We start from the raw sequence: 26,353 nt of genomic DNA on the forward strand, positions 1-26,353 counted from the left end.
AGGTGCAACCATACTTATATTATGGGAAGCTCTTGCTTGTAAAGAATGGTTCTAAGAATATAACTATACAAGAACAAATATTGGATACTTTATAGTTTGTTTTTTTAATATACGTGAACATATCTATGTTTTTAAAGGAATTAAGAAAAAAGTGGAGTGAAAGGGGCTAAAGGGGATCTGGAGAAAGGAACAGTGTCTGATCTTACTTCTATATCAGCAACAGCTCAAACGTGTTTCTGTTCTTATTCTACCAGGTAAGACTAATGCATTCTACAGATCAGTACATATCTTCGGACAGAGGGGGCGCTGTTTAATACATGCATTCACTCACGGCAGGAAAGCTTTTGTAAATAGGTAGTAAAGTACATATGCTGTAACTACATCACCAGGAACCTGAAATTGTGAGATCCAAGGGGGTCTCTATAGCTGTCTGCTAGGGAAATAGTTCTGCCTCCAGTACCAATTACAAATTAGTGTTTATTCAGTACATCTAATTATGTATTCTAAATTCTTGTTTAAAAATAACTAAAGTTTATTATGTGTTTTATACACTGTTGACACCTCCTTCAACAGTTTTGAAAAATGTCTAGAAAAGGGAGAAAAAGAATATAGCCGGGGTAATTAATTTTGGTGGAACCAGTTGAGCATCCAATGTATGTGGGGGCCCTCTGAATTCTTTCCCAACATCACCTTTCTGGGGAGAGTCAGAAAGGCCCCCAAACATGGTTGGTTGGTTTTTGCACAGAAATGGGTAGGCAGTTTGAGTTCAAATGCTCAATCCATTTCTTACTCCAGATGAGCAGATGAGTCTGGCAGCTGCTTCCTCCATTAAACATACATGAACGCTCATCTGAGGCATGCGTTCACCTGAGGCATGCGTTCAAGAGTATGAACAAGTGGTGATCGTTGTTGGCCAAATGAGCAGACAACCAGCTAGGATGTATTTCAACTTTAAGAGGAGTAAATGAATGTAAATGTTCTACATTTATTAATGCCGGGTACCATCCACTTCTGGATCCATATTATATGACCCAAAAGGGCACAAAATTAAGACAAATGTAACAAATTTACCATGCACGTATGTTGATCTGCTCTTAGTTTTATCTAACTTTAGTGAAATATTGATATATCTTCCATATTTTATAATATAATATAATAAATAGAGAAATTTACAAAATATTACATTTATACAATATAATTTTTTTTCTCACCCCGATTACTCAAAAAAAAAAAATTAGGAAATTAAATAATTTAAATAAATCTACCTACAAACCACACAAATTGTAACCAATTGCCTGCTTTCTTTTGTGCAACATTACAAACAGCGTGAATTATGGTACTTTTCTTGAAATTTGCATTGACACCGGCAATGATATAAATCAGGAGAATACTTATAACATTGAGATTTACTGTCCATCAATCGTGCACAAAAATATAACAAATAAAAGTTAATAAATAAAATGCCATGTCTTACCTTATATTTCAGATTTCAGAATGGAAATGTATCCAAACCCAGGTACCAGAACAGAAAATAAAATCTATCAAAAAGAAAAAAAAAATTAAGAGAATGCTTGTTAAACCATTAAAAATGTATTATTACACTGTGACGTTTCAAAAAAAAATGGGGAAAACTGAATATTATAATTAAAAATTTGCAAAAAGGGAAAAAAAACTAAAATATATGTTCACAATATAGACAATCCAAGCAGCTTTGAAAGTACTTTCTAAAGTTACACTTGCACATGTTCATGCTTTGGGTTACCAGGGCACAGTACAACCCTTCCATTCATCCGAATAGTATCCTGGTGACAAGCAAACATATGCGGGGGCACATCCATAGAGTTTAATTTAAGAAAAGAGTAATATTTTCTGTGTTCTTTATTCCCAGAGGTGATGAAATCCACAAATACACTGAGGCGTAAAAAAAAAAAACTGCTTTCTGCTGCGTAAAGAACTCCACTGTGAACTGGAATATATATGAAATAGGCTGAAGACCGCTTCTCAATGTCCCCTCTGCCGCGGCAGCACCTTCTCTCCGGACTAGCTGGAGTCAGTCCTGCATCTCTTACAATGCAGCTGTGCTCTACAGCTCCAGGGCCAAGCTTTCCTGGTCTATACTGATGCTATTCACTAGGAGCAAACACAGAAAACTGCATTCATGTACAGGAATTACGTTGGGGGGGAAAGAAATTCAGACCAACCCTCTTCTGCCGAGACGGATGAGCAGAAAGGCTCATTGATTGTTTTTACCCTGGTGGTTCCATTTCACACAGTATCTGCCATTGTACGACTATTTAACGTACCATTAGAAAATAAACATACCATATTGACTCCTGTACACAACATAACTCCATGGTTGCTTACGCTTTGAAATCTCTAGTCTCAGAACACATTTCGCAAACTCCTTTCCTATGCTACTTGTCAGACCATTGCTTGAACACATGCATCACAGCATGAGGGGGCTAAGGGACAAGAACGATGGCCTATGTCTGGACGATCACACTACTCATATTGTCTGACTCCTGTCATGCTTCAGTGGTAAAAAGCTGATAAATACTCAGATTCTACTCATTTCTTCAACCCCCTTGAAGTGAACCTGTCAGCAGGATTGTGCACAGCAACCTACAGACAGTGTCAGGTCGGCGCCGTTATACTAATTACAATGATCATTAGCTCAAAACTGAAAATGAAGATTAAACGACAACCACAAGACGGATTTCATCAACTAAGGGTGCCGTCTCACAGCGGCACTTTGGTCGCTACGACGGCACGATCCGTGACGCTCCAGCATCGCTCCAATATCGCTCCAGCGTCGTAGACTGCGGTCACACTTCGCAATACACGACGCTGGAGCAATAACTTCACAACGTATTTGCGATGTAGAAGCTGTTGGTTACTATGCGCACATCGTATACAATATCGTGCACACCTTTGTTACACCATGCGATCATGCCGCCACAGCGGGACACTAGACGACGAAAGAAAGTTTCAAACGATCTGCTACGACATACGATTCTCAGCGGGGTCCCTGATCGCAGGAGCGTGTCAGACACAGCGAGATCGTAAGTATATCGCTGGAACGTCATGAATCGTGCCGTCGTAGCAATCAAAATGCCACTGTGTGACGGTACCCTAAGGTATCATTTTAACCCCTTCACAACCTTGGGGTTTTTCCGTTTTTGAGTTTCCGCTTTTTGTTCCCCTTCTTCGCAGAGCCATAACTTTTTTATTTTTCCATCAATATGGTCATGTGAGATCTTGTTTTTCGTAGGAGGAGTTGTACTTTTGAACAACACCATTGGTTTTGCCATATAGTGTAGTTGAAAGTGAGGAAAAAATTCAAAGTGCAGTGAAATTGCAAAAAAGTTAAATTCCACAATTGTTTTTTGTTTTGCTATTTTACCATGTTCACTAAATACTAAAACTGACCTATTATGATTCTCCAGGTCATTACGAGTTTGTAGATGCCAAATATGTATAAACACTTTTTATTTAAATGGTGAAAAAAATAAACTTTGATAAAAAAAAAAAATGGCGCCATTTTCCAAGACTTGTAGAGTCTCCAGTTTTTATGATCTGGGGGTGGGTAAGGGCTTATTTTTTGCGTGCCGAGGTGATGTTTTTATTGATACTATTTTGGTGTAGATACGACCTTCTGATTGCCAATTATTGGATTATAATGACATGTCGCGGCAACCAAACAACGTTTGACTTTTTTTGTCATTACGCAGTTTACTGATCGGATTTTTTTTTGTATATATTAATAGATCACGCAATTCTGAACCCGGTGATACCAAATGTGTTTTGTTTTTTTCTTTATGGTTTTATTTTGAATATGACAAATGGCGAATGGGGGTGATTTGAACTTTTATTTTTTTTTTAATTTTAAAAATTTTTTTTACTTTCTTCAATAGTTTCCATGGGAGACTAGAAGCTGCGATCACCCGATCACTTGTGCTAAACAGGTTGTCATGCCAACCCACCGGCGACCCACGGTCATGTTACATGGGCGGGATTAGTGACACGCTTACGGCACGAGCATGTTAACTGCCGCTGTCACAGATTGCCAGCAGCATTTAACATGTTAAGAGCCACGGGTGGATCGTGATTCCACCTGCGGCTGTTAGGGGCACAAGTCAGCTGTTCAAATAAAGCTACTTTCACACTAGTCCGTCAGGACGGGCCGTCGCAAACCGTCGGCCCGACGTACCGACGGACAGTGTGTTAATGTAGCACAACGTGGGCATCGGATGCAGTTTTACAACGCATCTGCTGCCCATTGTGAGTTCCGGGGAGGAGGGGGCGGAGTTTCGGCGGCACATGCGCGGTCGAAAATAGCGGACTCGATGCACAAAAAAAATTACATGTAACGTTTTTTGTGCCGAGGGTCCACCAAAACACGATGCATCCGTCGCACGACGGATGCGACATGTGGCCATACGTCGCAATGCGTCGCTAATGCCAGTCTATGGAGAAAAAAACGCATCCTGTGGGCACATTTGCAGGATGTTTTTTCTCCAAAACGACGCATTGCGACGTACAGCAAACAACGCTAGTGTGAAAGTAGCCTAAGCTGACATGTGACTGAAAAGATTCGGGCTCACCACTGGAGCTCGCAGCAAATGGGGAGCCCACTTTAGATGTACTGTAACTATATGTCTAAGGTGGGAAAGGGGTTAATCAGTATAACGGCGCTGACCTGACACCGTCAGGACCTGACATGTTCACTTTAAGGCTGGCTTCACACTCAGCGTATAAAAATACGGTCCGTAATTTACGGCCGTAATACGCAGAAAAGTCCCCAAAATAGTGGTCCGTATCTCATCCGTAGGCAGGGTGTGTCAGCGTATTTTGCGCATGGCATCCTCCGTATGTAATCCGTATGGCATCCGTACTGCGAGATTTTCTCGCAGGCTTGCAAAACCGACATATGGACATACAATGGATCCATGTAGGGTTGAGCGACCTTTACTTTTATAGGATCGGGTCGGGTTTCACGAAACCCGACTTTTCAAAAGTCGGGTCGAGTGAAATCGGCCGATCCTATAAAAAAGTCGGGGTCGGGGTCGGCCGAAACTCGAAACCCAATGCAGTGCATTGGGTTTCCAATGGTTCCCAGGGTCTGAAGGAGCGGAAACTCTCCTTCAGGCCCTGGGATCCATATTTAATTGTAAAATAAAGAATTAAAATAAAAAATATCGCTATACTTACCCTCTGACGCGCCCTGGTACTAACCGGGAACCTTCCTTCCTTCGAATCAGCGCTTCCAGGACCTTGCGGTGACGTCGCGGCTTGTGATTGGTCGCGCGGCCGCCCATGTGACCGCTCGCGCGACCAATCACAAGCCGCGACGTCACGCAAGGTCCTGCAAGGGCTGATTCTTAGGAAGGAAGGCTGCCGGAAAGAAGCAGGGCGTGTCCGAGGGTGAGTATATTCCTATTAGGTATATACTCACCCTCGGACGCGCCCTGCTTCTTTCCGGCAGCCTTGCTTCCTAAGAATCAGCCCTTGCAGGACCTTGCGTGACGTCACGGTGATGTCGCAGCTTGTGATTGGTCGCGCGAGCGGTCACATGGGCGGCCGCGCGACCAATCACAAGCCACGACGTCACCGTGACGTCACCGCAAGGTCATGGAAGCGCTGATTCGAAGGAAGGAAGGTTCCCGGTTAGTACCAGGGCGCATCAGAGGGTAAGTATAGCGATATTTTTTATTTTAATTCTTTATTTTACATTAAATATGGATTCCGATACCGATTTCCAATATTGTAAACATATCGGAAATCGGGATCGGAATTCCGATACCACATTCAGAAGATCGTCGACTTCATGGCCGACCCCACACAGGGGTCGGGTCGGGTTTCATGAAACCCGACTTTGCCAAAAGTCGGCGACTTCTGAAAGTGGCCGACCCGTTTCGCTCAACCCTAGATCCATGTGCTCCCAAAAACATAAAAACATATGTACTATCATATATATATATATATATATAAAAATATATATATGTCATTGAGGCACATATATATATATTAATATTTCATCCAGTGCGAGATAGCTTAAAAGCCGATAATTCAATTGTCGGCTTTTGCTATCTCCTTCCTAAACCCGACATGATATGAGACATGGTTTACATACAGTAAACCATCTCATATCACCATTTTTTTGCATATTCCACACTACTAATGTTAGTAGTGTGTATGTGCAAAATTTGGGCTGTCTAGCTATTAAATTAAAGGGTTTAATGGTGGAAAAAATTAGCGTGGGCTCCCGCGCAATTTTCTCCGCCAGAGTAGTAAACTAGTGACTGAGGGCAGATATTAATAGCCTGAGATGGTCCATGGTTATTTCCCCCCCTGGCTAAAAACATCCGCCCCCAGCCACCCCAGAAATGGCACATCTGGAAGATGCGCCCATTCTGGCACTTGGCCACTCTCTTCCCATTCCGTGTAGCGGTGGGATATGGGGTAATGAAGGGTTAATGTCACCTTGCTATTGTAAGGTGACATTAAGACAGATTAATAATGGAGAGGCGTCAATTATAACACCTATCCATTATTAATCCAATAGCATGAAATGGTTAAAAAAACACACACAATATTGCAAAGTATTTTAATGAAATAAACACACAGGTTGTTGTAATATTTTATTCCACTCTCAATCCACCTGAAGACCCTTGACCTGTAACAAATTAAAAATAATAAACCAACAATATCCCATACCTTCCGTCAATATGTCCCACGATGTAAATCCATCTGAAGGGGTTAAATTATTTTACAGGCAGGAGCTCTGCTATAATGCAGCTGTGCTCCTGCCTGTAAAACCCCAGCAAATGAATGGAAAGTAGGTCAATGACTTGTAGTTACCTTCATTCGCGGTGATGCGCCCTCAGCTGGATGTCCTCATATGACCTCGAGGCTGGGAAAATATTCAGAAAAGTTCCCTGGCTCGAGGTCATATGACGACATCCAGCAGAGGGCGCATCACCGCGAATGAAGGTAACTACAGGTCATTGACCTACTTTCCATTCATTCTCCGGGGTTTTACAGCCAGAAGCACAGCTGCATTATAGCAGAGCTCCTGCCTGTAAAATAATTTAACCCCTTCAGATGGATTTACATCGTGGGACATATCGACGGAAGGTATGAGATATTGTTGGTTTATTATTTTTATTTTGTTACAGGTCAAGGGTCTTCAGGTGGATTGAGAGTGGAATAAAATATTACAACAACCTGTGTGTTTATTTCATTAAAATACTTTGCAATATTGTGTGTGTGTTTTTTTAACCATTTCATGCTATTGGATTAATAATGGATAGGTGTCATAATTGACGCCTCTCCATTATTAATCTGGCTTAATGTCACCTTACAATAGCAAGGTCACATTAACCCTTCATTACCCCATATCCCACCGCTACACGGGAATGGGAAGAGAGTGGCCAAGTGCCAGAATAGGCGCATCTTCCAGATGTGCCTTTTCTGGGGTGGCTCGGGGCAGATGTTTTTAGCCGGGGGGGGGGGGGGGGCAATAACCGTGGACCCTCTCCAGGCTATTAATATCTGCCCTTAGTCACTGACTTTACTACTCTGGTGGAGAAAATTGCGCGGGAGCCCACGCCAATTTTTTCCGCCATTTAACCCTTTAATTTAATAGCTAGACAGCCCAAATTTTGCACATACACACTACTAACATTTGTATGGTGGAATATGCAAAAAAATGGGGATATGAGATGGTTTATTGTATGTAAACCATGTCTCATATCATGTCGGGTTTAGGAAGGAGATAGCAAAAGCCGGCAATTGAATTACCGGCTTTTAAGCTATCTAGCGCTGTATGAAATATTAATATATATATATATGTGTCTCAATGACATATATATATATATATATATATATATACCCCTATTCTATGTGTCCACATTTATTCTACCTATTCTATTGTAAGCTGTCAGTGTGATTTTACTGTACACCACACTGAATTGCCGGCTTTTCTCTCTAACACCGCTGCGTATTTCTCGCAAGTCACACTGCTGGTCCGTGCGTAATCTGTATTTTTCTGGCCCCCATAGACTTTTATTGGCGTATTTTTTGCGCAATACGGTGACAAACGCAACATGCTGCGATTTTCTATGGCTGTAGAAGACCGTATAATACGGATCAGTAAAATACGGCTCATAGGAGCAGGGGCATAGAGAAGCATTGTACTGTATGCAATCCGTACTTTCAGCACCTCTCTTACGTCCGTAAAACACGGTAGTGTGACGCCGGCCTAACACAACGTACATGTATATTACAGTGCACAATCTAAGTGATCAGATGATCACAGGTTCCCTTAAAGGAACTAAAAAATAAAGTAAGACAAAAAATAAATACATGTGAAAATTTGAATGACCACAAAAAAAGAAAATTGTGTGTGTATATATATATATATATATATATATATATATATATATACACACATACACACACACACACACACACACAAACGCTCTATTATTTTATATTTCTGCTTAATACAAATGCTCCTGAAGTTACAAAATGCCATATATGGTACATCATATTTTCAGTATGTATACACATACATTCTCTGAACTTTAGGTCGTGCGTAGTGCACCTTTGATGCCGTGAAGTGTACACCAGGCTTCAGAGGTGTAATGACGCTGCTGAATAGAGCCCCGTGCATGCGCGAGATTTGCAGGGAACTGGTGATTATGTTGGCTTTTGTAAATCATGTTATCAGTCCCACAGGGACATGATAACATGCAAAGAGTCTATGCATATGCCGCCTCTGGTGGCCATTTTCCCATAGTCCACCGCAGTGAAAATATGGAAAGATTTGCTGAAAGCCCAGAGCCTGCCGCAGTCTCTCACCACCGAACACTCCCTCCTTCCAGCACAGGGTCCCAGCATCTCCGCACTCCTGCCGCCGCCAACAACTTCCTGCAGCAGCAACCCTGTCTCCTGAGACCTCGCTCCACCTCAGCCCACCACCCAACTGGTAGGCTACCGTAATAGCAGACTACAAGATGCACCACGATTTTATTGAAAAAAAAATCCTATTTTCCTCTTCAAAATTTGAGGTGCATCTTATTTTCTGGTGCATCTTAGAATACGCAAAATTCAATAATTCGTCAGCATTGGAACATTGGTATTGGACTTCCAATGATTGTAGAAAATCTAATCACCAGCAGCCCTCAGGTAACATTAATGGTGTATTCAGTTTTTCTTTTCTTTTAATCAGATTTATAATCTCCTCGCCACTCCAGCACCAACAACCCATCCCAGTATATGTTTTTTTTTTTTTAATGTCTTGGAGCAAGGACTTGCCGTACTGGCACATGGCCACTGTAGCTAATCAGCGTGATGTAGAGCACATGAATACTAGGGCCCCTGATTCACTTTAGCAGTCGTGCTGGTAGGGTGGTACGGCGTGTCATCAATCGAGGAAGACAAAGATGGACACTGGAGCATCAGCAATGGAGCAGAGGTGGATTGAATTCTATGGAAAGGGAGAATGGGATTTTTGAGGGAAAATCCTGTTGCAAGTTCTCCTGAAATCCAGTTACACCAACTGTCATTTATCTCAGTAATGGGGAAATCTGTATATTCACCGAATACAGATTTTACCCATGAATTGATAATTTTGGGGAATGAAAGATCAGTTCAGGAGGCGAAAGAAGCAGAATTCTCCAATAAGATAATATTACAAAGTTTCCAAGTTTTACACGCATTATTGATTTATGGAAAAAACATTGTAAAAATGACGGTTAACCTTTATGCTCATATATAGTAGAATGATTACCAACAGCACAATTGTCATTTCTAATCTAAAATTGCAGTAATGAATTAGCAAGTAATGAAGTGGATTACATAACATTCACATAAAGAAAAGGTTTGCTTCTCCCTGAAAATACTACAACTAATGCATTTTGATATAACTTTGGTTAAGTTATACTGTTCTGCATCCCACTTTTTCAATTTACCTCAAAATAGCTCCTTAAAAACGGAATTTTCTCCATTAACCCTTGCTAGAACTTCGAAATCTACAACACAAAGCAAAACTAAAAAAAAGGCCCTTCTAAAGGGCTGCTTACTTCAAACAGGCAGCTGATATCCTTCTTTGCTTGCTTGAGAGATTAACATATCAATTAGTGTTACATTCTAAGTAAATCAAATTAAGCCATGTGAAGATAAAAAGAATGCAAATGTGACATTTATGCATCAATGTTGTGTAAGCATACTGATATCCAAAGGCAAAATAATACTTTTGTCTACCAAGGGGAAGCAATCTCTGTAAAACACATTTAGTTATTTCCCAGTAGCCCAATCCCAAAAATCAATCTCTCGAGAGAACGGTAATTAAAAACAAATCAAGAAAGTCTCCCAACCTGCTAAAACTAATATGTAATACCGATCATTGCTCTTGGCAATATTACTATAAATTTACAGTTTGTGTTGACATGATGGTATAAAAATCAAAATTCACACTTTCACACAGATAAATCCAGAAGGATAGTGGCCAAAACACTTACTGATCCTCCCTGCTGCGCCAAGTGGTATTAATTTACAACATAACAAATATTACATTTCCCGTTGTAATCTGAAATATGATTGGTGGCAAACTGAATCTGTCTTAACTAAATAACCATAAGTAGCTGTCAGAAGTAGAATGATGTGCTCTCCTATGCATACACCGTACCCACACTTAAAAGAAATCAATCAGTAGTATCAACTTTCGGCACCACATTTGAGGTACCGTCACACTAAGCGACGCAATATAAATAAATATTGGCGCGCACTCGGTTAGAATGGGAGAGCGAGGTGCTGGTGTAGTGGGCTGTACAAGCCCTACGTATATGGACAAATATGGTACACCGCACACTCTATGTTTATATTTGCAAAGTGATAAGAAGTTTATTTTACAGGTGTGGTTTATAATACAAGGTAAGCGACCAGAGGTAATTATAATGACGTTTCGGCCCAACCTGGGCCTTAAGGTACCGTCACACTAGACGATATCGCTAGCGATCCGTGACGTTGCAGCGTCCTCTCTAGCGATATCGTCCAGTGTGACAGGCAGCAGCGATCAGGCCCCTGCTGTGATGTCGCTGGTCGGGGAAGAAAGTCCAGAACTTTATTTCGTCGCTGGACTCCCCGCAGACATCGCTGAATCGGCGTGTGTGACACCGATTCAGCGATGTCTTCACTGGTAACCAGGGTAAACATCGGGTAACTAAGCGCAGGGCCGCGCTTAGTAACCCGATGTTTACCCTGGTTACCATCGTAAAAAAACAAACAGTACATACTTACATTCAGCTGTCTGTCCCTTGCCGTCTATTTCCTGCACTGACTGCTGGCCGCAAAGTGAAAGTGAAAGCACAGCACAGCGGTGAGTCACACAGCGGTGACTCACCGCTGTGGCTGTGCTCTGCTTTCACTTTGCGGCCAGCAGTCAGTGCAGCAAACAGACGGCAAGGGACAGACAGCTGAATGTAAGTATGTACTGTTTGTTTTTTTACGATGGTAACCAGGGTAAACATCGGGTTACTAAGCGCGGCCCTGCGCTTAGTTACCCGATGTTTACCCTGGTTACCGGGGACCTCGGGATCGTTGGTCGCTGGAGAGCTGTCTGTGTGACAGCTCTCCAGCGACCAAACAGCGACGCTGCAGCGATCCGGATCGTTGTCGGTATCGCTGCAGCGTCGCTAAGTGTGACGGTACCTTAAATCATATAATCGCTAAAAAGAAAACAAAAGAACAAACAAAAAAACCAAATAAACATATGGTATATACAATAGATAATGGAATGAAAAAAACAGAATGAAAAAAACAATCATGTTCCCAACCTGGAAGGAAGAGACAATGGGATGCATATATAGAATCATCAGTGCATACAGAAACAATAAGAAAATAAAAAGAATAATTACAATGGCAGTGTAACATGTGCATAACACAAACACCACGTATAATCCCCAAATAGAGGAGGAAAAGAAAGAGGGGAACTATTTCATGGGGCTAGACTAAGACTCTGGGAGCCAGACCTAATGACAAAAATAATCCACGGTGCAGGATGCATAGGCATTACCATAAATGTATATATATGGGGGGAGGAGAAGGTCCATATGGATGAAGGTATACTCTGTAGAAGAGATAATGCAGGTACATAAGATGAGGGAGGTACATAGAAGATAAGGTATATGAGATGATATGTAATATACCTTAAATTGCCAATGGCGGTGCGTGCAACTACGCAATGATAGCCCTGGTGAAGGTACTGTGGAGACACAGAAGTGGGCACATAAGGGACAGAACTTGAAATGTGGCTGCAAAAGGTATTGACAGTGCCGGTGGCGCTGCTAAGGGTAGGGGAGAAGTGGGTTACCTGGTAAAGTGGAGGTACTAAGGGCGCGGGAGCGCCGCTTAGTACCTCCACTTTACCAGGTAACCCACTTCTCCCCTACCCTTAGCAGCGCCACCGGCACTGTCAATACCTTTTGCAGCCACATTTCAAGTTCTGTCCCTTATGTGCCCACTTCTGTGTCTCCACAGTACCTTCACCAGGGCTATCATTGCGTAGTTGCACGCACCGCCATTGGCAATTTAAGGTATATTACATATCATCTCATATACCTTATCTTCTATGTACCTCCCTCATCTTATGTACCTGCATTATCTCTTCTACAGAGTATACCTTCATCCATATGGACCTTCTCCTCCCCCCATATATATACATTTAAGGTAATGCCTATGCATCCTGCACCGTGGATTATTTTTGTCATTAGGTCTGGCTCCCAGAGTCTTAGTCTAGCCCCATGAAATAGTTCCCCTCTTTCTTTTCCTCCTCTATTTGGGGATTATACGTGGTGTTTGTGTTATGCACATGTTACACTGCCATTGTAATTATTCTTTTTATTTTCTTATTGTTTCTGTATGCACTGATGATTCTATATATGCATCCCATTGTCTCTTCCTTCCAGGTTGGGAACATGATTGTTTTTTTCATTCTGTTTTTTTCATTCCATTATCTATTGTATATACCATATGTTTATTTGGTTTTTTTGTTTGTTCTTTTGTTTTCTTTTTAGCGATTATATGATTAAGGCCCAGGTTGGGCCGAAACGTCATTATAATTACCTCTGGTCGCTTACATTGTATTATAAACCACACCTGTAAAATAAACTTCTTATCACTTTGCAAATATAAACATAGAGTGTGCGGTGTACCATATTTGTCCATACACTAAGCGACGCTGCAGCGATACCGACAACGATGTCGATCGCTGCAGCGTCGCTGTGTGGTCGCTGGGGAGCTGTCACACAGACAGCTCTCCAGCGACCAACGATCCTGAAGTCCCCGGGTAACCAGGGTAAACATCGGGTTACTAAGCGCAGGGCAGCGCTTAGTAACCCGATGTTTACCCTGGTTACCGTTGTAAATGTAAAAAAACAAACACTACATACTTACATTCCCGGTGTCTGGTCATGTCCCTCGCCTTCAGCTTCCCGCACTGACTGAGCGCCGGCCGTAAAGTACAGTGGTGACGTGCTTTGCTTTACGGCTGGCCGGCGCTCACCAGTCAGTGCGGGAAGCTGAAGGCGAGGGACATGACCAGACACCGGGAATGTAAGTATGTAGTGTTTGTTTTTTTACATTTACAACGGTAACCAGGGTAATCATCGGGTTACTAAGCGCGGCCCTGCGCTTAGTAACCCGATGTTTACCCTGGTTACCAGTGACGACATCGCTGAATCGGCGTCACACACGCTGATTCAGCGATGTTAGCAGGAGATCCAGCGACAAAATAAAGTGCTGGACTTTCCCCAGCGACCAACGATCTCCCAGCAGGGGCCTGATCGTTGGTCGCTGTCACACATAACGATTTAGTTAACGATATCATTGCTACGTCACAAAAAGCAACAATATCGTTAACGATATCGTTCAGTGTGACGGTACCTTTGCTCAGTGGTTAGCACTGTTGCTTTGCAGCACTGGGGCCCAGGCCTCAAATCCCACCAAAGACAACATCTACAAGGAGTTTGTAAGTTCTCCTTGTGTCCGGGTGCAGTTCAAGGTTTTATACAGTCCCATATGGTCTGATTATCAGGTGCGCTCTGAGCATGCTGTGATTATTTTGCCCATATTGAATTAGTATGATGAAAAAAAAATGCAGATCTGCACTGCCCCAGAGTACAATATTGGTCCAAGTGCTATGTGATAAAACATTGGATAGTGCTCCGCTATGTTATACACTCGTGTGAGTGAGCCTTAAATCAAAAGGACATTATCAGTGTCAGTCTGCTCTCCTAATCTACATGTCTCACACTGGTAACAGTGTTGTGAATTCTGTGGCTGAATTCACTCCTGTGGTCACAAGTGGTATTGCAGCCTCTGGGCTTCCTCCCTCAGGTGTTTTGGTGAGCTCGTTGGCTGCCTTGCTATTTAACTCCACCTGAGTCTGTCTTCCTTGCTCCTTGTCAATGTTCCAGTGTTGGATCTGAGCTACTGCATCTTCCCTGCGGCCTGCTGCTCTGCTAGATAAGTGCTACTTTGTTTTTGTTTCTGTTTTTTCTGTCCAGCTGTGCTATTCTTTTTTGCTGGAAGCTCTGAGACGCAAAGGGTGCACCGCCGTGCCGTTCGTTCGGCACGGTGGGTCTTTTTTGCCCCCTTTTGCGTGGTTTTTGCTTTAGGGTTTTTTGTAGACTGCATAGTTCTCTTTGCTATCCTCGCTCTGTCTAGAATATCGGGCCTCACTTTGCTGAATCTATTTCATTCCTACGTTTTGTCTTTTCATCTTGCTAACAGTCATTATGTGTGGGGGGCTGCCTATTCCTTTGGGGTATTTCTCTGAGGCAAGTCAGGCTTGTATTTCTATCTTCAGGCTAGTCAGCTCCTCAGGCAGTGCCGAGTTGCATAGGTAGTGATAGGCGCAATCCACTGCTGCTTTTAGTTGTGTGAGGATAGATCAGGTATTGCAGTCTACAGAGATTCCACGTCTCAGAGCTCGTCCTATTGTTTTTGGTTATAGCCAGATCTCTGTATGTGCACTGATTACTGCACGCTGTGTTGCCTGATTACCAGCATAACATAACAGCCCCCTCTCATTTAAAATAAGCTCTGGAGGCAGATTCTAGTGGAGATCAGTGTCCGACCCATAGATCTTAACAGCTCAGTTACATACAAAAAAAACATGTATTTCTCTGAAATAAGTATCAAAGTATTATTTTATTCAACTTTCTGTGACCTGCATGCTCATACAGGTGGCTTTGAAGGCTTAGTCCTACTTGACAGTCTCTGGTAGTTTTACACATGTATAGCGTAAGAGTAAACACGAGGTGCCCGACTGGCTTCCTATAATCTCTTCCTCCGAAGTATATATCAATTTCGTTCTTAGACATAATACTATAGGTATTTATATATACACATGCAAATTTGCTACAATCCACGTAGAAAAAAATGCATTTCATATATTAATTATACATACTGTGGTGACCAAAGGTTTTGCTTTTTTCCTTTTTTAAAGTGTGATTATTTCTGTCTGCTTGTTGTGATGCCATTTTCCTGGTGATTTTAGTAAATCGGAAGCAAATAGTTGATAAAAATTGTGTTTCGTGTTTCACATTGTTTTATCCCTTTACGTGCTAGTTTTCAACTTGTGCTGGACCAAATGTTTTGCATATTTTGTCATGAGTAGTCGAATTTTGCCCCCCACATTTTTTTTTTTTTATATATATGTTTATCGGTTAAAACATTGCAAAAAAAAAGCCAAATTAATCACCAGATGTCAGGAAGCTTATTATTCTGAAAGTGAAGTCAGACAAAAGCCAAAAAGAGTTAGCTATGGAATTCAACTGTTCAAGTGTCGCATACTGTATAATAAAGAAAGAAATAGAAGGTTATGGAGGAGCTGACAAACCTAGAAGTGGACGACCATTGTAAACTTTCTCCAAAGTTGATCACATTATTAAGAAAAGGTCAGTATTTGATGTCCATAAAAGCGCTGTACGGATTTCGCACAAAATGAATGAAGAATATGAGGTCAAAGTGAGTCATCAAACTGGTGCACCGGCTAAGAGCAGTAGGGCTGAATGCACAAATTCCAGTCAAGAAGCCTTTCATCCCTACAAAGAACCAGAAGGTCCGACATGAGTTTGTCAAAGGACACAGCCAATGGAAAGAGTCAGATTAGTCTAAGGTGCTGGGGTCAGATGAATACAAGTTCAATCTGGTAGTGATGGCAAGCACTATATATACCGCCCAATTGGAAAACGTAATGATGTTAGGTACCAAATACCTACAGTGAAACATGGTGGTGGCAATGTCATGGTTTGAGGCTGCTTTTCTGCATCTGCCATTGGCCCCTCTGAATAGACATGATGAAAATAGGAATGCTACCATGTACTAAGATATACTGCAGAATGTAATGCTGCCACATTGTAAAACCAAAGTAGGCAGGGGCGGGAAATTCCAGCAAGACAATGACAAGAAAAATGTTCGCCTGTTGCAATGGCCAAGCCAATTATCCGATTTAAACCCTATAGGGCACCTTTGGGATGAGTTAAGGCGATGAATTTGGACCGGTACCCATAACAATAAAGATTGTTTGCAGATTTTCAAATGGAATGGAGCAAGATCCCTCAGAATGTCTTGAAAACCCTAGTGGCTTCAATACCCCATCGGTGTGGTGCAGTAATTAAAGCAAGAGGTTATGCTACAAAATACTAAGTTATGGTATTGTAAGAAATGAATTACACTCTATATTGTGATCAATAAATAGTATATGCAAAACTTTTAGCATTCTGTTTTCTTTAAATGACCATATCAATATTCTAAAGAATTTTGGTTGAAATTAAGGTCTTGCATGATGACAACTTCATGCACTTTCAGCTCATCACCAGGAAAATGGCATCACAACAACTACACAGCAGTAATCACACTTTTATAAACAATGCAAACATTTTTGTCTCTACTGTATTACACTAGGGGAAACAATCATCAGAAAATGACCTATTGATTAATTCAAGTTTTTTTATAAAATGTATCCTTTTAAAATATGAGCAATGTTTTATTATTATCACCTAGATTGTGAGCCCCAACAAGCACAGTGATGATAATGTGTGCAACCTGTAAAGCGCTGCGGAATATGTTAGCGCTATATAAAAATAAAGATTATTATTATTATTATTATATATTGCAATATGTATTTAAAAAAATGATTTTTTTTTTTAATTTTCACACTGGCCATTGAGGCTTATAAGACTTCTAATTGCTTCTGTTTCAGGAGACAACAAATGTACATAGCCACAATGGTTGGATACTACCTTCTGCTCTGAATTGTCTAATGTGTGCAAAGGTCAATGTGAAGAAAGGGGGAACAGGGTCATTGCCTATTGTGATTGGTGGATCTTATGTTACTAAATATATATATATATATATATATATATATATATATATATCACCGTTGTTTAAAAAATTACATGGAACTTTAGGTAATTTTTCAGACAATAGCTTTCCTATAATCCCATATGGTTATTGTTGTGAAAGCAAGAGGCTTTGAATAGTCCAACTAAGGCTACTTTCACACTAGCGTCGGAATCTCCCCGTCGCAATGCGTCGGGCAGAGATTCCGGCGCTAGCGTTTTACGCACTGCACAACGGGTGCAGCGGATGCATTTCTCCGGTGCATCCGCTGCCCCATTATGAGGGGCGGGGAGGTGGGGCGGAGTTCCGGCCGCGCATGCGCGGTCGGAAAAAGCGGTCCGTCAGGAGCAAAAAATGTTACATGTAACGTTTTTTTGATCCCGGCGGTCCGCCACAGCACGGCGCAACTGTCGCACGACGGTTGCGAAGTGTGGCAAAGCGTCGCAATGCGTCGCTAATGGTAATCTATGGGGCAAAAACGCATCCTGCAAACAACTTTGCAGGATGCGTTTTTTCCCATAAACGATGCATTGCGACGTCTGGCAAAAAACGCCAGTGTGAAAGTAGCCTAAAACTTGGTTTATTCTAGAAAGCAATAAGTATGCTAGGTAAAACAGTTCTTAAAACTTATTTAAATGTAATTATCCGCAATAATACTTTAAAATGGAAAGTGGAATACCCCTTTAATATTTTTTCTTCTCATTTCCACTATTAGCTTTCAAGAAGGTCATGCTTAATTAGTGTAACCTCTGGAATCCATAATCCCCAAACCACAACAGAATGTCCATAAAGGGAATCTGTCTCACTTTTTCCGTGGCTAAGAATGGCAAATATCAATTAGAAAAAAAACAATACTGGCTAAAACAGTCAATGAACAAAATCAATTTCACTATGGTGATAATGATCTCTTAAAAACATTCTTGTCATTTTCTTTGTCTTGTAATGAGATAAGCTCACATTTCGAAATTTAATGCACTCGGTGCAACAAAATCCAATTAATTTTACAGCACGCATCATCCATACAAATACAAAAGCCGTGCTCGAAAAAACATGTTTGAGTCCCCGCGCCTGCATGTCTTGCAGCTGATCGAAAGCAGCAACACATGCATAGTTTACCTAACAAACAGGCAATCCCTGCATGTATGGTGGCTGTCTCACAGCTATGAGACATGGAACTGCAGGGACTCAAACATATTTTTTCGAGCACACCCAAGACACTCTGATAGCACCCGAGCATGCTTGGATAACACCTTATCTGAGCACATTTGCTCATCACTAGTGTTTATATGACTGTGTGATCCAGTATCTTTGAGCACTGATATGTTAACTGGCCACTGGGTATAAATAGGATAATACTAGTCTTATAGCAACGGAGCACCAGCATATCAACATGGCTTATTTAACACCACTATAATTGTTGCTTTCTTAAATAGTCATTCAGGCACAGGGCTTTTGGCAGTATGCAGCAGTCCATTGGTGTACATCCCTCACATTGGAGGAACCTTTTTAACAAATGTTTTGTATTTATAGGTTATACTGACAAATAAAATATTCTTGCAATTTGTTACCATCTTTTCAGTTAGCCATTAAAAGGTATCAACCACTGAGGACTCTCAATTCTAAATATTTTTGTTATATTTTAATAAGTCTGAGTGTTCACTTTTGATTTTGCTAGAGCGTCTTTCAGGATGGCAGGATGTCAATTTCTCTTGCGGAGACGCCAATCTCTGCAACAGAAATGTTATCAATAGAATGTATTGGATGCAGTAAATGCGCATGGCTCAGTGAATGCATGTAGATTTACCTGTGATCAATAGAACGCAGTGACAATATGCTGTGTCCAAAGCACTGCTACTTCCAGATTGTGGAAACATAGCCTTAAGGTACCGTCACATTTAGCGACGCTGTAGCGATTTAGACAACGATCCCGATCGCCGCAGCGTCGCTGTGTGGTCGCTGGAGAGCTGTCACACAGACAGCTCTCCAGCGACCAACTATGCGAAGTCCCCTGGTAACCAGGGTAAACATCGGGTTACTAAGCGCAGGGCCGCGCTTAGTAACACGATGTTTACCCTGGTTACCAGCGTAAAAGTAAAAAAAACCAAACACTACATACTTTAGAAGCACAGCGCCGGGGGACAGACACCGGAATGTAAATATGTAGTGTTTGTTTTTTTTTACATTTACACTGGTAACCAGGGTAAACATCGGGTTACTAAGCGCGGCCCTGCGCTTAGTAACTCGATGTTTACCCTGGTTACCAGTGAAGACATCGCTGAATCGGTGTCACACACGCCGATTCAGCGATGTCTGCGGGAGTCCAGCGACGAAATAAAGTTCTGGACTTTCTAAGCCGACCAACGATGTCACAGCAGGATCCAGATCGCTGCTGCGTGTCAAACTCAACGATATCGCTAGCCAGGATGCTGCAACGTCACGGATCGCTAGCGATATCGTTCAGTGTGAAGGTACCTTTAACGTAAGTTAGGCTAGGCAATCCGATAGAGGCTACTGCACAGGTGCCATCTTGATGGAGCCAAGTTTTTTTTCTCTAGCAAAAATTGCACTTGCGCCTGCACAGTAGCATCTATCGTGTTCTGAATGATGCTAATGTGAAGGCGCGACCGCGGGCGCCATTTTGATTAAGATAAAAAAATTCTCAAGAAATTTATATCACACATAAAAAATGAAAATATGGATATTATAGATGCGATCATGCTACAGCGCAGGCACCGGCGTCTGTATCATGAATGTGCAGTATGAAAATTAGGGGCAGGTCAGTGAGGGATCAGTGTCCGGTCAGAAGCCATACACATGAATACCTAATCAGAGCACCACAGGCCGCCCCGAAGCATGCGCATATCATTAACTCAAAACTGAAAATAAAGATTAAACATCAACCGCAAGACGGATTTCATCAAACAAGGTATCATATTAATCAGTATAACGGCGCCAACCTGACACTGACTGTAGGTGACTGTGCACAATCCTGCTGACAGATTCCCTTAATTTGCACATGAATTAAAACAGTCAGGACATGAGATTGCGTAAGAAAACAAGTGGAAGCAACATGACCATATAAACAGTGAGAGGTTGTTGAAAGGTTGGATTGTTCTGACATTTTCCCTTCAAGACAAGGCTCATCAGATGTCAGCATTCAACAATTCAACTTGAATTCATCTCAAAGGTGTTCTACAACCAATGTTCTCACAGCAAGTCTTCCTCAGACCGTAACTTGTCCTCTTTCACCCAATGGCATAATGAAAAGCAAAATAACTGGTATTTCTTACACGCTGCCTATGCTCTAGCCAGTGTTTATTTAAATACTTTTCTGTCCAATGTGCTGGGCTTTTTATTCAGTAAGGAATTGATTAACTAAGATTAACAAGAAATGTCACTTTCTTTTGACAAATGTGTAAGCAGAGTGATCCGCCTTCATCAAACCACCGTACAAAAAGATAAATTCATCAGTCAGATTCTATTCCGATGGTTCCATTCATGAAGATAAATAGAACGCGCCAAGTTGGTCATGGGCTAGGCAGCCGCTTTGGGTGTGCAAATATCTCCAGATAAGTGTTTTAAAAGGTCTGGAATTTTTTTTTGCTTCTTAAGAAAACTCGCTTATCCTCCAGCCAGTGTTCTTGTACTACACATGGCTGTATAGAAATGTTTGCATAGCGTAAATACTTTCCGGTCCATATAAAAACACAATGATCAGATATTATGATTTATTAAAGCTATATTTAAAGTAACTTTGGTTTAATATTTTGAGCAAATATTTGGGAACAGGGCTAAATATGTCATATGGAGATATTATTTGCATAACTTGTATTGTGACATGGATTGAAGACAACTGAAATGGAAGAAAACCCATCTACGTATATTTCCGGGTGTTGGCTTTTCCTTGTATGCATTGCGGCTTTTGAGTCAGCAAGTGGGTTATTTCTAAACAGGTTGTATCACTCATCTGATATAAAAAGGAATTAAGTCTAGCCTATAAGGGGTAATTAAACACTTAATCATCGGATATGCAAATGTTAACGGTGTTTTTATAAAGACACAAATGTGTAATACAGATTCAGCTGAACAAGAACATTCTTTGTCTATGCTCAGCTAAAAAGAAAGTTGTCAGTTGTGGGAATCAATTATTAGTCTAGGTGAAAAAAATAAGGAATTGCTTAAAGGGAACCTGTCATTTCATATATGCAGTCTGATCTGTGGACAACAAGGTATAGAGAAGGAGAAGCTGAGCAGAATCATATACAGGTTTGTTGGAAAAGATTCATTTGGACTTATATTTTATTCAATGAAATCCCTGCTATTTGTATGTGTACAAGTCCATTAGTTAGCCTAAAGGTACCTTCACACAACGATTTCGTTAACAATATCGTTGCTTTTTGTGACGTAGCAACGATATAGTTAACGAAATCGTTATGCGTGACAGCGACCAACGATCAGGCCCCTGCTGGGAGATCGTTGGTCGCTGGGAATGATCAGGACCTTTTTTTTGGTCGCTGATCACCCGCTGTCACCGCTGTGCTCGGCTTTACGGCTGGCCGGCGCTGACAGTGCAGGGAAGCTGACGCCGGGGGACAGACACCGGAATGTAAGTATGTACTGTTTGTTTTTTTAACTTTTACAATGGTAACCAGGGTAAACATCGGGTTACTAAGCGCGGCCCTGCGCTTAGTAACCCGATGTTTACCCTGGTTACCCGGGGACTTCGGCATCGTTGGTCGCTGGAGAGCTGTCTGTGTGACAGCTCTCCAGCGACCACACAACAACCTAAACAGCGACACTGCAGCGATCGGCATCGTTGTCTATATCGCTGCAGCATCGCTAAATGTGACGGTACCTTTAGTTAGTGATTGGCAGCTATCTCTGCATGCAGTCATCCAGAGAAGACTGTCAATCACTAGTAGGACCGCCCAACGGACTCATATGGATACAATCTCTAGGGACTTCAGAGAATAAAATATCGGTTTTAGGCCCCTTTCACACATCAGTTTCTTGCCAGCAGTCGCACTGCGTTGAATTTTGAAAAAAAAAAAAAAACGGATCCGGTGACTGAATCCGCCGGATCTGTTTTTTTTTCTCATAGACTTGTATTAGCGACAGATGGCCTCACGTTTCATCCATCATTTGCCAGATCCGTTGAAAATTGTTCATCCGGCGGCCGGAGACAACGGACAAAGTAACGTTTTTTGTGTACGTCGAAAAAACGGACAGCGACGGATCCATCGCCATCAATCGTTTGCTCGAATGGAAGCCTATGGCGCCGGATCCGTGAAATGACAGAATCCAGGGACAGATTCTGCTTTTTTTTTTTAACTGACCATGCTCAGATTCAATAAGCCAGATCCGCTAGTCAGACCCGTCCAAAAACCAGATCCGTCACATCAGTTTTTCACAATCTGCGACGGATCTGTCGAGCCAACGGATTGAGACTGACAGCAAAAAACTGATGTGTGAAAGGGTCTTAAGGTACCTTCACACTAAACGACGCTGCAGCGATCCAGACAATGATCCGGATCGCTGCAGCGTCGCTGTTTGGTCGCTGGAGAGCTGTCACACAGACAGCTCTCCAGCGACCAACGATGCCGGTAACCAGGGTAAACATCGGGTTACTAAGCGCAGGGCCGCGCCTAGTAACCCGATGTTTACCCTGGTTACCATCCTAAAAGTAAAAAAAACAAATGCTTCATACTTACCTTCCGCTGTCTGTCCCTGGCGCTGTGCTTCTCTGTACTGGCTGTGAGCACAGCAGCCGGAAAGCACAGCGGTGACGTCACCGCTCTGCTTTCCGGCCGCTGTGCTCACAGTGAGTGCAGGAAAGCAGAGCGCCGGGGACAGACAGCGGAAGGTAAGTATGAAGCGTTTGTTTTTTTTACTTTTAGGATGGTAACCAGGGTAAACATCGGGTTACTAAGCGCGGCCCTGCGCTTAGTAACCCGATGTTTACCCTGGTTACCAGCAAAGACATCGCTGAATCGGTGTCACACACGCCGATTCAGCGATGTCAGCGGGAGAGCCAGCGACCAAAGAAAGTTCTGGCCTTCTAGCCCCGACCAGCGACATCACAGCAGGGGCCTGATCGCTGCTGTGTGTCAAACTAAACGATATCGCTAGCCAGGATGCTGCAACGTCACGGATCGCTAGCGATATCGTTTAGTGTGAAGGTACCTTTAATTTTAGTGAAATTGTTCCAACAACAATGAACATCAATCTGATCAGCTCCTCCTACTCTTTAACACCCTGCCTGCAGGTCAGATACCATTTTCAGCAAATGAATTTTATTAATCAATCAAATAAACTAGTTCCAATAATTAGTCACGTTCATATACAGATGCCGAAACATTATTGATACAACTACCAAAATTAAGGTCTTATGCAAAAAAAACCCCAATGATTATTGAACAGTAATTTGATAATATAGAACCTGACAGTACCTGACAGAAGACACCTCCATATAAAAAACAAATTTAGTATAGACTGTTGTGAAGCTCCAATTCTGCAATGTTCTTTAGCCCTAAATATATAAAAGTGTATTCCTGCCTAGAGACCGTGCAGGTAAAAGCATGATTTCCTTCACTTCAAAATGGTCGTATTGCTTTAAAAATATACTCAAATCAAACATTCTTTAAAAAAATATCATATATCTGAGTACTCTGTGTGATCCGAAGAAAAAATAAATAAATCTGCTCAGTTAAAGGGATTTTCCAAGATCCAAAATAACATGTGAAAATCTCCAAAATGCTGGTGTTATTGATGAGTAGTTAAACTTAAATAATTTCTACAGTCATAAAATCATGTTATGCAAGTAAGCACAGCCCTGCCTCACCTAAAACTATACCCCCCATTATTCTTAATCATTTCACATTATCTGTGAGGATTAGTGATGAGCGAATATACTTGTTACTCGAGATTTCCCGAGCATGCTCAGGGGTCCTCTGAGTATTTTTTAGTGCTTGGAGATTTAGTTTTTTTTGCCGCAGCTGAATGATTTACATCTGTTAGCTAGCATAAGCACATGTGGGGATTCCCTAGCCACCAGGCAACCCCCACATGTACTTATGCTGGCTAACAGATGTAAATCATTCAGCTGAGATGAGGAAAACAATCTCCGAGCACTAAAAAATACTCGGAGGACCCCCGAGCATGCTCGAGAAATCATGAGTAATGAGTATATTCACTCATCACTAGTGAGAATCTATAACTGTTTGCTGATGTTCAGTTAAAAAAAAGGGTCTCCAATACAGCCATAGTCTCTCTTGCTTTCTTGCTAATAAATCTTTGCAAATTTGAACCGCATATTCTGTGACTGCTTGTTTTTTTCTTTTTTTAATATGATATATATATCAATAGACAGATAGATATAATAGTATATATCTACTATATAATTATCTAAGGGTCACTTCTGTCTTTCTGTCACGGATATTCATTGGTCGCGGCCTCTGTCTGTCATGGAATCCAAGTCGCTGATTGGTCGCGGCAAAACAGCCACGACCAATCAGCAATGGGCACAGTTCGGAAGAAAATGGCCGCTCCTTCCTCCCCGAAGTCAGTGCCCGGCGCCCGCATACTCCCCTCCGGTCACCACTCACACAGGGTTAATGCCGGTGGTAACGGACCGCGTTATGCCGCAGGTAACGCACTCCGTTACCGCCGCTATTAACCCTGTGTGTCCCCAGCTTTTTACTATTGATGCTGCCTATGCGGCATCAATAGTAAAAAAGATGTAATGTTAAAAATAATAAAAAAAAAAAACCTGCTATACTCACCCTCCGTAGTCCACCGAGCCGCTCGCGCCTGCCGCCATCATCCTTTCCCAGTGATGCATTGCGAAATTTCCCAGAAGACTTAGTGGTCTCGCGAGACCGCTAAGTCTTTTAGGTTATTTCGCAATGCATCCTGCGAACGGAAGATGGCGACAGCCGCGCGCCCATCGCCACTGGATCCCAGGGGGTGAGTATGTAAATATTTTTTATTTTACTTATATTTTTTTTTTTAACAGGAATATGTGCCCACACTGCTAAATACTGCGCGAGCTACATGGCTGCTATATACTACGTGGGCAGTACTATATACTACATGGCTGCTATATACTACGTGGGCAGTACTATATACTACATGGCTGCTATATACTACGTGGGCAGTACTATATACTACATGGATGCTATATACTACGTGGGCAGTACTATATACTACATGGCTGCTATATACTACATGGGCAGTACTATATACTACATGGCTGCTATATACTACGTGGGCAGTACTATATACTACATGGCTGCTATATACTACGTGGGCAGTACTATATACTACATGGCTGCTATATACTACATGGGCAGTACTATATACTACATGGCTGCTATATACTACGTGGACAGTACTATATACTACATGGCTGCTATATACTACATGGGCAGTACTATATACTACATGGCTGCTATATGCGACGTGGACAGTACTATATACTACATGGCTGCTATATACTACGTGGGCACTACTATATACTACAAGGCTGCTATATACGACGTGGGCAGTACTATATGCTACATGGCTGCTATATACTACGTGGACAGTACTATATACTACATGGCTGCTATATACTACGTGGACAGTACTATATACTACATGGCTGCTATATACTACGTGGGCAGTACTATATACTAAATGGCTGCTATATACTACGTGGGCAGTTCTATATACTACATGGCTGCTATATACTACATGGACAGTACTATATACTACATGGCTGCTATATACTGCGTGGGCAGTGTTATATACTACAAGGCTGCTGTATACTAAGTGGCCTGTGTTAGATACTGCGTGGGCTGTGTTATATACAACGCATCGGGTATTCTACAATATGTATGTATGTATATAGCAGCCACATACTATATAGCACAGGCCACTTACTATTTGTATGCTATATACT

At 41.9% G+C, this 26,353-nt stretch overlaps 1 protein-coding gene across 4 annotated transcripts in view; it reads right to left on the bottom strand.

Moving 5' to 3' along the window:
* Positions 1 to 26,353, bottom strand: part of CSGALNACT1 (chondroitin sulfate N-acetylgalactosaminyltransferase 1) — a 503,870-nt gene that overhangs the window by 223,441 nt on the left and 254,076 nt on the right. For all 4 annotated transcript variants that reach the window (XM_069742516.1, XM_069742534.1, XM_069742525.1 and 1 more), the window contains one exon: positions 1,475 to 1,538. The gene's annotated coding sequence lies outside the window, so the exon portion shown is untranslated. The remainder of the gene's footprint in view (positions 1 to 1,474; positions 1,539 to 26,353) is intronic.

This window comes from Ranitomeya imitator, chromosome 1, assembly GCF_032444005.1.
Source record: "Ranitomeya imitator isolate aRanImi1 chromosome 1, aRanImi1.pri, whole genome shotgun sequence".
Lineage (NCBI taxonomy): Eukaryota > Metazoa > Chordata > Amphibia > Anura > Dendrobatidae > Ranitomeya > Ranitomeya imitator.